This window comes from Callithrix jacchus, chromosome 7, assembly GCF_049354715.1.
Source record: "Callithrix jacchus isolate 240 chromosome 7, calJac240_pri, whole genome shotgun sequence".
Taxonomy (NCBI): Eukaryota; Metazoa; Chordata; class Mammalia; order Primates; family Cebidae; genus Callithrix; species Callithrix jacchus.
This window is the reverse complement of record NC_133508.1, coordinates 13,973,624-13,987,410: the sequence shown is the minus strand read 5'-3', so window position 1 is coordinate 13,987,410 and position 13,787 is coordinate 13,973,624. Positions and strand designations below refer to the sequence as shown.

Sequence of the window (13,787 nt, the reverse complement as noted above, 5' to 3'; positions counted from 1 at the left end):
CTTACAAATATAATGTTGAGCAAAATAAATCACAAAAGAGGCTAGGTGCAGTGGCTCATGCCTATAATTCCAGCACTTTGGAAGGCCAAGGTGAGTGGATTGCTTGAGCTCAGGAGTTTGAGACTAGCCTGGGCAACATGGTGAAATCCTGTCTCCACTAAAAATATAAAAATCAGCCAGATGTGGTGGTGCACGCCTGTGGTCCCAGCTACTAGAGAGGCTGAGGTGGGAGGATGGCCTGAGCCCAGGAGGAAGAGGTTACAGTGAGCCAAGGTCATGCCACTATACTCTAACCTGGGTGACAAGGTGAGATCCTGTCTTTAAAAAAAGTCACCAAAAACAATACTTAGAGGATGATTTTTTTTTTTTTTTTGAGACAGAGTTTTGCTCTTGTCTCCTAGGCTGGAGTACAATGGTGCAATCTCAGTTTACTTCAGCCTCTGCCTCCTGGGATCAAGCAACTGCGATTATAGGCACCGCCTACCACACCCAGCTAATTTTTGTATTTTTAGTAGAGATGCGGTTTCGCCATGTTGACCAGGCAGGTCTCGAACTCCTGACTTCAGGTGATCCACCTGCCTTGACCTCCCAAAGTGCTGGGATTACAGGTGTGAGCCATTATGCCCAGCCGGTTTCATTTATATAAAGTTTAAGACAGGCAAAATTAAATCAGAACATTTAGGGATGCATACTTATGTGATCAAAGTATAAAAAGAATAGCAGAAAAGTGAGGACAGTGATTAACTAATGGGAAGAAGATCGTAAGGGGCATGCGGTGGACTTCTGGGGTGCAGGTAACTGCACCTTGACTTCAGTGGAGTAATGTGGGTGTTCTCTCACACGTATCTTAGACCTTACACAGAGACTGCCTGCATCTTTTCGTGTATAGTTAAAATCCATGGTGTCCTGAATCCTGCTGTTCCTGGCTCATACCAACTTGTGAGAATCAACCATGCATATCTCTTCCCAACCCTGCATTCAGTGACACTGCGTTGGGCAGTTGACATCGGACACAGTGGGAGGATTTACACCACAGAAATTGGCAAACGCAACTAATCAGGACTTTCTGTATTTTTCTTTCTGGAGAGTGGGTTTAACAACACATCACTGGTTAAATTTAACAACATATTTTTTAAAAATATGACTCACAAAATTGGCTTATTAAAGCAGCTATGTTTTCACAGCTTCGTGCTGTCAACAATTTCAAGGGAAACTGTATCTTAAAACACTAAACATGACGGGATCCCTGCAACAAAAAAGCTTTGACAGTCATGAAAGAGAATTGGTTGTGAGAAATGTGAAGGGTTTGACATTCTTCATTGTTTGATGTGTAATAAAAAATCATTACCTTGATGGTAAAATTTAGGAACCCATCTAGTCATCTGTTCTCATGGGAAATGTTCTTGATGAACACTTTGCAAGATGATAAAAGATACAGTGAATGAAAAGCTTCTCAGTCTATCATTCAACTCAACTGCTTCCATAAATTTCCATTAGGTGTGGCCCCAAATGTTACCCTGTACCAACTCTTTGGCAGTGTTCTGGCCAGCTCCCCTTAGTGATTATCTGTAATAACTTGTAAGGCAGTGAAAAGAAAACTTGTTATGTACATAAATCTACATATTTGTGTGAGTCTCTGTTCGCAAAATTTGGTGACCCTCAGCCAGGGATATATGACGTCAACCTTTGTTCTTTTTAGCTTTTTCAGCTTTCCTGATGGTAAATAATTTGAAATCTTATTTCATATTAAAGGAAGCCCAGATTGATTATGATATAGGATTTTAAAAAAATTCATTAGTTTCCAAGGTGAATCATCAGCGTGTAGAAAAATGTGGGGCTGGTACATGCCTTCTTCAGACCCTGCCTTCAGACCCTGAGGGAGTGCTTAGCCCACTTGCTTATGGACTTTTTTTTTCCACTCTGTCACCCAGGCTGGAGGGCAGTAGCACGATCTTGGTTCACTGCAACCTCCACCTTCCAGGTTCAAGCTTTTCTCCTGCTTCAGCCTCTGAGTAGTTGGGATTACAGGCACCTGCCACCATGCTCAGCTAATTTTTCATATTTTAAGTAGAGACCAGGTTTCACCATGTTGGCCAGACTTGTCTCGAACTCCTGACCTCAAGTGATCCGCCTGCCTTGGCTGCCCAAAGTACTGGGATTACAGGTGTGAGCCGCCATGCCCAGCCCCTTATGTCTTTAGTGATATTTCAGTGGAGAGGTCTCCACTGCTAGAAAAGGAATCTAATGTAAAAAAAAAATGTTATTTCAGCTCACATATGAATCTGAAAATAATGGACTTGGCTAGATGTTAATTTTTTTTTTTGAGCCCAAGTCTCGTTCTGTTGCCCAGGCTGGAGTGCAGTGGCACAATCTCAGCTCAATGCAACGCCTCCTGTGTTCAAGCAATCCTCCTGCCTCAGCCTCCTGAGTAGCGGGGACTACAGGTACGGGCCACCACACCTGGCTAATTTTTTGTATTTTCAGTAGAGACAGGGTTTCACCATGTTGGCCAGGATGGTCTCGATCTCCTGACCTTGTGATCCACCCACCTCGGCCTCCCAAAGTGCTGGGATTATAGGCATGAGCCACTGCACCCAGCCAATATTTTATATATAATCTTGTAGTGTGGAAACGTAACTGGAAAATATTGCTTTCATTTGGTTTGGGGAGGGGGTGATGGGATAAGGGGTAGGAATGGGAGAGCTCTTTAACTTTGGAATGGCAGTTCCCCTGGTGCTGAGACTTTTGGACCTGGATTCAGCCATGATACCAGCATCCCAGGGTCTCCAGTTTGCAGGTGACCTGTTGTGGGACATCTCAGCCTCCATAATCATGTGAGACAATTCCCCTAATAATCTTCCTCTCGTAGCTCTCTGTCTATATCTCTATTCTGTTGATGCATATCTGTCCACTCTGAACTCATGTCAACATTCTAAGTGCATTCATTTATATAAAGTTTATATAATGCATTCATTTAGAATGTTGACATGAGTTCAGAGTGGACAGATGTAAATCTACATTTCAGTGATGTCGGAGCCCCATGGTGGCTGTCTCTCTTCTCCAAGCTCTCCCCCTCATTTTTTGATCCTCCCGGCCTGGCCGCCCCCTACTGAAGCATGCCATGGCTCTTGCTTGGTCCTGAGCTTCCAGGTTCCCAGTGCTTTTTGACATTGTCAGGCAGGATTTGATTTCTATCAGTTGTAATGCAAGGTAAAATAAGCAAAGCATTCATCCATCACCACAGATAATATTCATGTCACCAATGGCAGTTGCGCCCCCAAGACATCACAGGGATGACTGTCACAACCTGTTTCCAGGAGTTAGAAGAGAAAGAACAGTGAGTGCGTTTCTCCCGGGTTCTACCCCCAACCTCTGCCAAACCAAACCTAAGCCATCCACCTCCTTTCGTTAAGAAACCTCCTTTCCAAGTCTTTTTGTGCACGCACAAAGGAACTTCTAAATATGAGATTAAAATTGGTTAGCAGCAGGCAACATCAGGTTGGCTGATCTTTCTACTCAATTCCTTGCAATGTAATTGTGGTGAGGTGGTGTTGACATCACACCACAGGCACTGCTGCTGCAGAATTCCTTCTGATATTTCAAGCAACAAGAGACAAGCATTTCAGAACTAATTTCTGAAATAACTGTGGGAAGTAGATAGCAGTTTATCAGAAGTGTTTGTGGGGTTCTTTAAAAACCAAAATGTATATTCCAATTTAGCCCTCCGTCTCAACCTTCCCGATCAGAGTATCTTGAAGTATGAGACAGGACACTTGGTTCTGACAAAGTTGAGTCTGCTACGTGTCCCTGATTGAGAGGTATGTTAAGTAGGAATGCTGACCTAGCTGGGGATTAAAGGATAATGGAGACGTCTCCCTCATCCTTTCAGTAACAGAACATTCAACAAAGCAGCCAGGTGCAGTGGCTCACACCCGAAATCCCAGGGCTTTGGGAAGCCAAAATGGGAGGATTGTTTGAGGACATGGAGACATGCCTGGGCAACACAGGGAGAGCCCATCTCCACAATCAAATACAAAAGCTGGCTGGGTGTGGTGCTTCCACCTGCAGTCCCAGCTACTCAAGAGGCTGAGGCAGGAGAACCATTTGAGCCCAGGAGTTCAAGGCTGCAGTGAGCAGAGACTGTGCTCTGCTCAGACTGCACTCCAGCCTGGGTGACACAGCTCTGTCTCTATTTATTATTATTATTATTATTATTTGAGACAGGGTCTCACTCTGTCACCCAGGCTGGGGTACAGTGGCACAATCTCTGCTCACTGAAACCTCTGCCTCCCAGGTTCAAGTGATTCTCATGCTTCAGCCTCCCAAGTAGCTGAGATTATAGGCATGTGCCACCATGCCTGGCTACCTGTCTCTCTTAAAAAAAAAAAAAAAAAAAATGGAAGCCAGGTGTGGTAGCTCATGCCTGTAATCATAGCACTTTGGGAGGCCGAGGTGGGCAGATAACCTGAGGTCAGGGGTTCGAGACCAACCTGGCCAATATGGTGAAACTCTATCTCTACTAAAAATACAAAATTAGCCTGGTGTGGTAGCAGGTGCCTGTGATCTCAGCTACGTGGAAGGCTGAGGCAAGAGAACTGCTTGAACCCGGGAGGCAGAGGTTGCAGAGCCGAGATCCCGCCATTGCACTCCAGCCTGGACAACAAGAGTGAAACTCCATCTCAAAAAAAAAAAAAGGCTTCTACATGCAGAAGACTTTGCTGGGGGCAGCAGCTGGCTGAGGTGTTGGGTGATCTGCTAGAACCACTGGGAAACTAGACGGGACCATTTAGAGGCCTCTGGAAGACACACACTTTCTGGTCTCACAAACGGTCCTAATTTAGATTTTCCTTTTCTTAGGCAACACTTGTGCACATGTTAGAGATGAGTCAGAAGAGCGTCTTCTCTTCTTCTATAGGATGTAGTAGACATATATTTGCTCAAAATTCTTTCTCTTAGAAAACCACCCACACCCTGGTCTATTACAATGCTACGTGATCTGGAAATTGGTTCCAGGATGCGCCCCCTCCCCACCACAGACACCAAAATTCAAGGATGCTCAAGTCACCGATATAAGATGACGCAGTATTTGCATGTAACCTACGCGCATTCTCCTGTGTGCTTTAAATCATCCCTAGATTACTTACAATATCTAATACGATGCCTACACCTCCCTTCCTTCGCATGGATTCGATGTAGTATATCGTGTGTATAAATTCAAGTTTTGCTTTTTGGAACTTTGTGGAATTTCTTCCCCCCAGATATTTTCAATCTGCAGTTGGTTGAATTCAGTGATGCAGAATCCACGGATATGGAAGATCTACTATGCCCAATGTCCTTGAACACTGTGGTTCAGGAGTAGACATATGACTCAAGCCAAAAAAACTAGTCTTCCCTGTCTTTGGAGCTCTCAAGAGAGACTGTCTCTCTTCTACTGGGGTCGTAAGCCCTTAGAGCTATGTGGGCCGGAGTCACCAGGGGCCTTCTTGCCCTATATTTGGAAAGATCTGGATGGAGAACTAAGAGATGAAGAGAGATCCCTGGTATATTTAAACACAACCTAAATACATGGACCGTTCAGTGACGTAAACTGATACATGTATTTTCTCCACTTGGAGGAGGGTTTTTGTCCTATGTAACAAAATAATATTATTCTGGTTAACATATCTATTACAGTCCCCAGATTTATCAAATAAAAATATAGAATGCCTGGTTAGATTTAAATAATTTTTTGGTATAAGTATATCCCACATATTACATGGGATATATTTATACTAAAAAATTTCATGGATTATTTTCAATTCAAATTTACCTGGTCATCCTATATTTTATCTGACAACCCTATCTGGGATACATCATTTCTGTCCAGAGTGTTTCAAAATTTCCTGCTCAACTATTCACAGTAGCAAAGACATGAATCAACCTGGACACCCATCAATGGTAGACTAGATAAAGGAAGTGTGGTACATATACACCATGGAATACTATGCAGCCATAAGAATGAAGGCTATGATCCTAAGCAAATTAACACAGGAACAGAAAACCAAATACTGCATGTTCTCACATTTAAGTGGGAGCTAAATCTTGGGTACATGTGGACATAAGGATGGGAATGGCAGGGAGCAGTGGCTCACGCCTGTAATGCCAGCACTTTGGGAGGCTGAGGTGGGTGAATCATGAGCTCAGGAGTTCGAGACCAGCCTGGCCAACATAGTGAAACCCCATCTCTACTAAAAATACAAAAGATTAGCTGGGCATGGTGGTGGGCACCTGTAATCCCAGCTACTCAGGAGGCTGAGGCAGGAGAATTGCTTGAACCCAGAGAGGTGGAGGTGGCAGTGAGCTGAGATCATGCCAATGCACCCCAGCTGGAACAACAGATACTAGGGACTCCAAATGGGGAGAGGGAGGCCATGGCTGAAACATTTCCTGTTGGGTACAGCGTTTGCCACCTGGGTGGTGGGATCAGTAGAACCTCAGTATCACACAAGCTACCCTTGTAACAAACCTACATGTGTATCCCCTTGAATCTAAAATAAAAATAGCAATTAAAAAAAGAAAGAAATCAGGAGTGGCTAGTTTTTCAACATCGTCTTAATTAATTCGATCATTCTATATTTTAAAGTTAATTAAAATGCATTTTGTTTTAAAATTGAAAATAAAATTCCCGGCTAGAAGAGAGCAATCAGCTGGTGGATTTGCCCCTAAAGAACATGGAGAAAAAACAAAAATTCTGCAGAGCCACAGACAGAAACATCCTAATGAAATCTTTCTTCTCCAGGTCTTTCCTGCTTTGACGTAACCAGAGGAGGAAGGTAGGCGCTCCAGGCGCAGGCTATTTAATCCTCCTCAGATATATGACTGCGCCAGCGGCCAATGGTACCCATTTTTGCTGTACACTAGCATAACCTACAGGAGCTTAGCCATTCCAAAGTGAGGGCACACCCAGACATAAAATCAGAACCAGTGGACCACACAGGTGATCCCAACGCGCAGCCAAGGCTGATACCACCAAGCTAAGCCCTTGAGAAGATTCAGCCAAATTGGAGGAGTTAAAACAAGAAATGAGCAAGGTTCTCCCCTCACTGCCTCTCCACCCTCTGGAAACTGAGCCACCCTAGGAACAGATGGGAAGTAGCGCCAGGGCAGGCCGGCTGCTGGGCCACCTTGCTGGCCCTGTCACAGGGCTGTGGGCCTTAGCTTCAGGCTTGCCTTCACATGGCTGTGTAGCCGACAGGTGTTTGGGCCGTAGAGAAGCAGATGAGGAGGCTGCAATAGTTCACCGCTGGTGCCAGAATAAATATAGCATCTGGCAGGGAGAATGTGAGTTTCATGCCTGAGCTCAGCTCAGCACATGGTCCCAGAGCAAAGATGAATTCCCACCAGGAAGCCTGGGGGGAAGGAGGGAGGGATGGGTGAGGCAGGGTGGGGAGAATGTGTGCTAGATGTATCTGCTCTTATCGGCCCACTCCTTAGGTCTGAGAGATCTGCCAGAACACATCCCTCCCGGAGCCAGGGCTCTCATGGCTTCTCATTACTACATTTCATTCTCAGAGGAAGAGATTCTCCTCTGGGCCTCTAGATTACCAGCAAATCTCCTGGGGTTGGCAGGGAGGAGGGGGCTCCTCACCCACCCCTCTCTCTGTGGGCACAGCCTCTGTTCCAACTCATTCTCCCCCTAGCTCACCATCATGCCCCAGCGTGCAGGTCAGCACGAGGTAACTATTTCTTAGATGAATTACCGAGTCAGTGAATGGAATGGTGGCAGCAGCTCTTCACTGGCCGGCCTCTGCCAGTCCCAGATACCGGATGAAGATACCCGATCCCCTAAAACCCAGCCTGTTCTTGATTGGGTCCCCAAAGCCCCTGACGTTCTGCTAGGCATCCTGAGTGCACACTATCAGCCGGCTGAAAGGAAACATCTGGAAGTCTTTCTGATTAAATCGACTTGGAACTCTGCCCTTGAAGCGGTTATAAAGACTGCTAGTGGCCAGGGACAGCAAACCTGAAGACTGGCCTGTCCTGCTGTGGGGTGGGCTTCAGTGATGCTCAGGCGAGGTCCGGGTCAGGCTGGCAGAATCTAGTCCCTGGTGGTGCTCAGAGGGTTCCAGCCATTTCCCAGAAGCCGCTGTGGCTCCTGAATGCTAAGCTGGGAGGCTCAGCTCTGAACCAAGACCTTTAGAAGTTTAAGGCCTTGAATGGTCAGCAGGGGAGCAGAGCTTGGACAAAGGGAAGAGGAGCTGGAGCTGGGACAGCCAGCACCCACATGCCTGGGCTTTGGCACAAAGTGCCCAGAGGCGGGCAGGATAGGGTGTCCATTCAGGGTCTGGAACTGGCAGAGGCTGACCAGGTGAGAGCCACTGCCACCGTTCCATTCACTGACTCGGTAATTCATCCAAGAAATAATTACCGTGTGCTGACTTGTACACGGGGGACACGATGGTGAGCAAAATCGTCATGGTCCCTGTCGTCATGCCCCTCCCATTCCTGCTCTGCTATTTAGATTTGTCGTCAAAGAACCAGGCTGTGAGGAGACGAGAGAACACCTGTTCTTCCTGAACAGGGAAATTAACCCAAAATGATTCCCTAGCACATTAATTCCACCTGGGAATTTTAAGGGCATCACAAGCTAATTCACAGCCACTTTAGGAAACTTTCAAAACCATCTCATTTCCCCTAAGAAAAACCGGTTTGCACCCCTTTGTCTCTGGAGTGCGGGGGTACCATGCTCTGCTCTAACCAAGGTTAATGTCCGCAGTCTTCCTCCCTGTGGTGGAGGGGTTCACCACTAAAGGGAGACCCTGCCAGAGAACAGATTCATCTTTCTCTCTCTCTCGTTTTTATATATATTTTTTGAGACAGAGTCTCGGTCTGTCGCCAGCCTGGAGTGCAGTGGCAAAATCTGGCTCACTGCAACCTCCACATCTTGGGTTCAAGCGATCCTATGGCCACAGCCTCCCAAATAGCTGGGATTACAGACACCTGCCACCACGCCCGGCTAATTTTTGTATTTCTAGTAGAGATGGGGTTTTGCCATGTTGGCCAGGTTGGTCTCAAACTCCTGGCCTCAAGTGATTTGCCCACCTCAGCCTCCCACAGTGCTGGGATAACAGGTATGAGCCACTGTGCCAACCTTTTTTTTTTTTTTTTTTAGACAATAGAAGTTGGTAGAGGCCAGGAGATCACCTTAGAATTGCAGAATTTCGTTTTGCTCAAACAAGATGATGGGGAGAAATCACAGTGAAAGAAATGTCCACCCAGTCTTACCGTCCAGGTGCAGGTGATGTTGGAACCAGCCGTGCCCGGCACTCTTGAGCTGTTTGTCCCTGCTACAGCTGTGACACTGGTGGCTCCAGCCACAGAGGGATTTTCCTGTCCACGACAAGCCTCAGTGGGTGTGCTGGACGCCAACAGCCCATCCAGAAGGCTGCTTCCCCGGTTTCACCTGCTTCCAGCATTCATCTTCAGCCGAGACTCAGCTGTGCCTCTCCCCTAAAGAGCTACTTGAAGTGTCCTTCTGCCAGCGGGGGGCGCTGTAGCACCCACGAGCACTGCTCCTCCTCGGCTTGACTGCTCTGTCCATCCCCAAAGAGGATGGGACTGAAAGACTCTTAACACAAAGGTGCCATGCCATTAGGCTGGAAGTGACACCGAGGTGCCGCAAGTTGGCTAGGCAGCCAATCATTAGCCACTCCCTGTAGCTCTCCAGAGCTAGCCTCTGCTTAGATCTCACACCTGTTGGCTACTGTCAGCAAAATGAGACAGGCTTAAGCCAGACTGGACCCCAACTGAGAATGCACCTGGGCTACAGCCTCTTTACTCAGGGCATATGGTCTTGAACCAGCAGCATCTGCATCTCCTGGGAGTTTCTAGAAATGCAGAATGTTGGCCAGGCTTGGTGGCTCATGCCTGTAATCCCAACACTTTGGGAGGCTGAGGCAGGCAGATCCCGAGATCAGGAGTTCAAGACCAGCCTGACCAATATGGTGAAATCCCATCTCTACGAAAAACACAAAAATTAGCTGGGCATGGTGGTGCACGCCTGTAATCCCAGCTACTCAAGAGGCTGAGGCAGGAGAATTGCTTGAACTTGGGAGGTAGAGGTTGCAGTGAGCTGAGATTGTGCCAATACACTCCAGCCTGGGTGACAGAGAGAGACTCCATCTCAAAAAAAAAAAAAAAGGAAATGCAGAATGTCAGGTCCCAGCCCAGACCTGTTGAGTCATAATCTGCATTTTATTAGGATACACAGGTGTTTCCCATACAGGTTTAAGTTTAGAAGCACCACACTAGCCGACATCCTGGCACCTCAGTTACCCTGCAGATGCGTCTCTTACTGTGTAAGCATTTTATCTGCATCTCTTCATTTTCTCTCATTTCCCTTTTGGCCTACCAGGTCACAAGCATCAATCATCATGCAGATTGGAGCTGGAAAAAGATTGACAGTTTCACCATGCCTACCTTACCATATGGCTCTTAGGTTAGTATAAGGTTGGTCACCAAGTAACAGGTTTGAGTTTTCAAAACAATCCCTAAGAGGTCTGGATATTCATTCCCAGGTCCTTTCCCTCCCACTAGGGGAGCATCTTTAGGACACCTTGGTGTGGTCTACAGTTGTAGAGCGGTCGCCAGGGTTGCCTAATCCCTAAGTATCCCAAGCCTTATCTGAGGATTGATGAAATATATCACACACAAGCCTGGCATATACTCTGTTGCCAGGCTGAAGTTCAGTGGCACGATCTCGGCTCAGGTTCAAGTGATTCTCCTGCCTCAGCCTCCCAAGTAGCTGGGACTATAGGCGTGTGCCACCATGCCCAGCTAATTTTTGTATTTTTAGTAAAGACGGGGTTTTACCATGTTGGCATGTGCCTGCAATCCCAGCCTCTTGGGGGGCAGAGGAAGGAAGATGGCTTGAGTCCAGAAGTTCGAGACAACCCTGGGCAACACAGCAAGACCCCATCTCTAAAAAAAAAAATGGAAAGAAACAAAGAAAAATACCACATACATGTATTACTATTACTCAATTATTACAAAGATGTGTGGATGCACTTTGATAATTTATTTTGAAAACTTTTTGGACAGTGTTGTTTCTTAGTTCCAATCACTAGGATGCTGTGTTCCATGAAAAGGGGCCATATTCATCACGACTTTGGGAACCAGGGCTCAGCAGTCTGAAGCTGCAAGCTCCTAAGACTGCCTAACCAAAATAAAGGCATTAGCATATATGTTCCATTCACTTGTGAGTTTTCAAAACATTTAAGTCTTTATTCAGAGATAATATAAACATTAACTCATTGTGCTACAGAGAAATAGGGTCTTTGGGGTAACTGTTTGAACAAGGGTCATAGTCACCAGTTTCTGTAACACAATTTAGAAGGGTACAAAGATCCTTGGCAGGAAGGGGAGGAGGAGGAGATGGGAAAGAAGGAAGAAGTACCTGTGAAATCCCTACCTTCAACCTTGTCAGTTTCCAGTTTGCATTTGCTCATGTCCCTGATGAAAAGCACCTCCAAAATAGACTTTGTTCATTTAGATCTATGTATTTTTGCATTATAACTTTTTCAGTTACAACGGCACTTTAAAACCAAGAAGGCAGCTGGTGTGGTGGTGCACACCTGTAATCTCAGTTATTCAGGAGGCTGAGGTGGGAGAATCACTTGAGCCCAGGATTGTGGGCTGCAGTGATCTATGGCTGCACCACTATGCTACATCCTGAGTGACACAGCAACCCCGTCTCTTTAAAAAAAAGAAAAAAGAAAGAGTTTAGGTAAACTAGACTTAAAATTAGGTTTTCAAATTGCTGTATTACAAACTCTTTTTTTTTTTTTTTGAGATGGATTCTTGCTCTGTTGCCAGGCTGGAGTGCAGTGGCATGATCTTGGCTCAGCTTCAAGTGATTCTCCTGCCTCAGCCTCCCGAGTAGCTGAGACTACAGGCACGCGCCACCATGCCCAGTTGATGTTTGTATTTTTAGTAGAGAAGGGATTTCACCATGTTGGCCAGGATGGTCTCGATCTCTTGACCTCGTGATCCACCTGCCTCGGCCTCCCAAAGTGCTGGGATTACAGTCATGAGCCACCACATCTGGCATACAAACTCTTAAATCACAATTTAAAAAAATAACAAAACCCAAGATCACATTAACAAAGATAAACATTTTGTGTTATTGAACAGAGTGTCTTTTATCTTGGTCTTGTCCTTCTAATTTTCTTTCTTTGCATATGTTTTCTATGTTCATAAGTAGGTGTAGTATATGCCTATAATTTCCAGAAATATAAATATTCATATATTCAGAGTACACACATGTTCAAAACTATTTTATCATAAGGATGCACAATAAAAACGTTTAGATATCCCTGAACTAGATTAACGCCTTTTACCACCTTTTGTCAACAAATGGGTCAGAAAAGTCCCTTCACTGCCATTATTCACAGCCAGTTTTGTGCTACCAACACTCCCGAAGCCTGAGTCATCCTTGTTAATGTTCTCATTTGAGCTTGCTCATTTAACACCAGACTTGGAAAGAAACTGCAGGAAATGTGCATTTCAGGATGACTCGAACCATTTTACCTCACGCTCTTCCCTGCTCCAGGCTGAGATCCAACTCCGAGAAAACCTGAAATTCACAGATTCAACGGAGACTATTCTCCATGTTGCTCAGGAAGCAAACAGGGTATGGCCAACATAGCAACACCCTTTTGCAGGCAAAGAGCAAAATGCAGCAGGGGTATTGGAGCTCAGTGCAGTTGATACCTGGAACTTGGGCTGGGTCTGGGTGCCAGAGTGTTTTAAAGAACAAGTAGGTACCCGGGGGATCTTCTTGTCAAACCCCTCATTATATGAGCCAGACACAGAAGAACAGGGTTTGAATGAACTTTGCAAGATCACAGAGCTCGTTAGTGGCACATCCGTGACCACCACCCAGTCTCCAGCCTCCCACTCTGTGGCTGATGTTGGGGAGGGACAGCTTGAGGAGCACGGGGAGTTTCTGGCTTGTGATGAGACATGGCTGGATAATGTCTGGGGTTGGAGGGTCCCAGACAGTGTTGCAACAGGCCTCTCCGGGCACTCTAACCTGAGCGCCTGTGTGGGGTGTCTGGGGAGAGATTCATGGAAAGGCTGCTTGGTACCGCCTTCCTCTGGAAAGTAGAAAACTCACTTGCTGCTTCAACCTGGAAACAATCTTTGCAACGTCCAGCTCGTCTGATGGTGTCTATAGCTCCAACACATGGAAAAAGCCTGGAAGACTTGAAGTGAAGTGGGGGATGAGCGTGTGTGTTCCCCACTTCGGTATCCATCCTCAGTGCCTAGGACAGGGCCTGACACATTGGAGGTCCTCAGATTTTTTTTTTCCTTGCTTTGAGGCTAAATCTTGCTCTTTCGTCCAGGCTGGAGTGCAGTGGCGTTATCTTGGATCACTGCAATCTCCACCTCCTGGGTTCCAGCAATTCTCATGCCTCAGCCTCCGGACTAGCTGGGACTACAGGCACCCAACACCGCGCCTGGCTAATTTTTGTATTTTCAGTAGAGTTGGGGTTTCACCATGTTGGCCAGGCTGGTCTTGAACTCCTGGCCTCAAGCGATCCACCCACCTTGGCCTCCCAAAGTGCCAGGATTATAAGTGTGAGCCACAGCACCCAGCCAGTTTTGTTTTCTTGACAGAGTCTTGCTCTGTTGGCCCGACTGGAGTGCGGTGGTGCCTTCTAGGCTCGCTGCAACCTCCACCTCCCAAGCTCAAGCAATTCTCCTGCCTCAGCCTCTGGAGCAGCTGCGGTTACAGGTATGCGCAC

The 13,787-nt window shown here is 46.3% G+C and overlaps 1 long non-coding RNA gene across 1 annotated transcript in view; it reads right to left on the bottom strand.

Annotated features, from left to right (window-relative positions):
- The window catches only part of LOC128932541 (uncharacterized), a 48,711-nt gene that overhangs the window by 33,761 nt on the left and 1,163 nt on the right, over window positions 1-13,787 (bottom strand). The gene's annotated exons all lie outside the window — the stretch shown is intronic.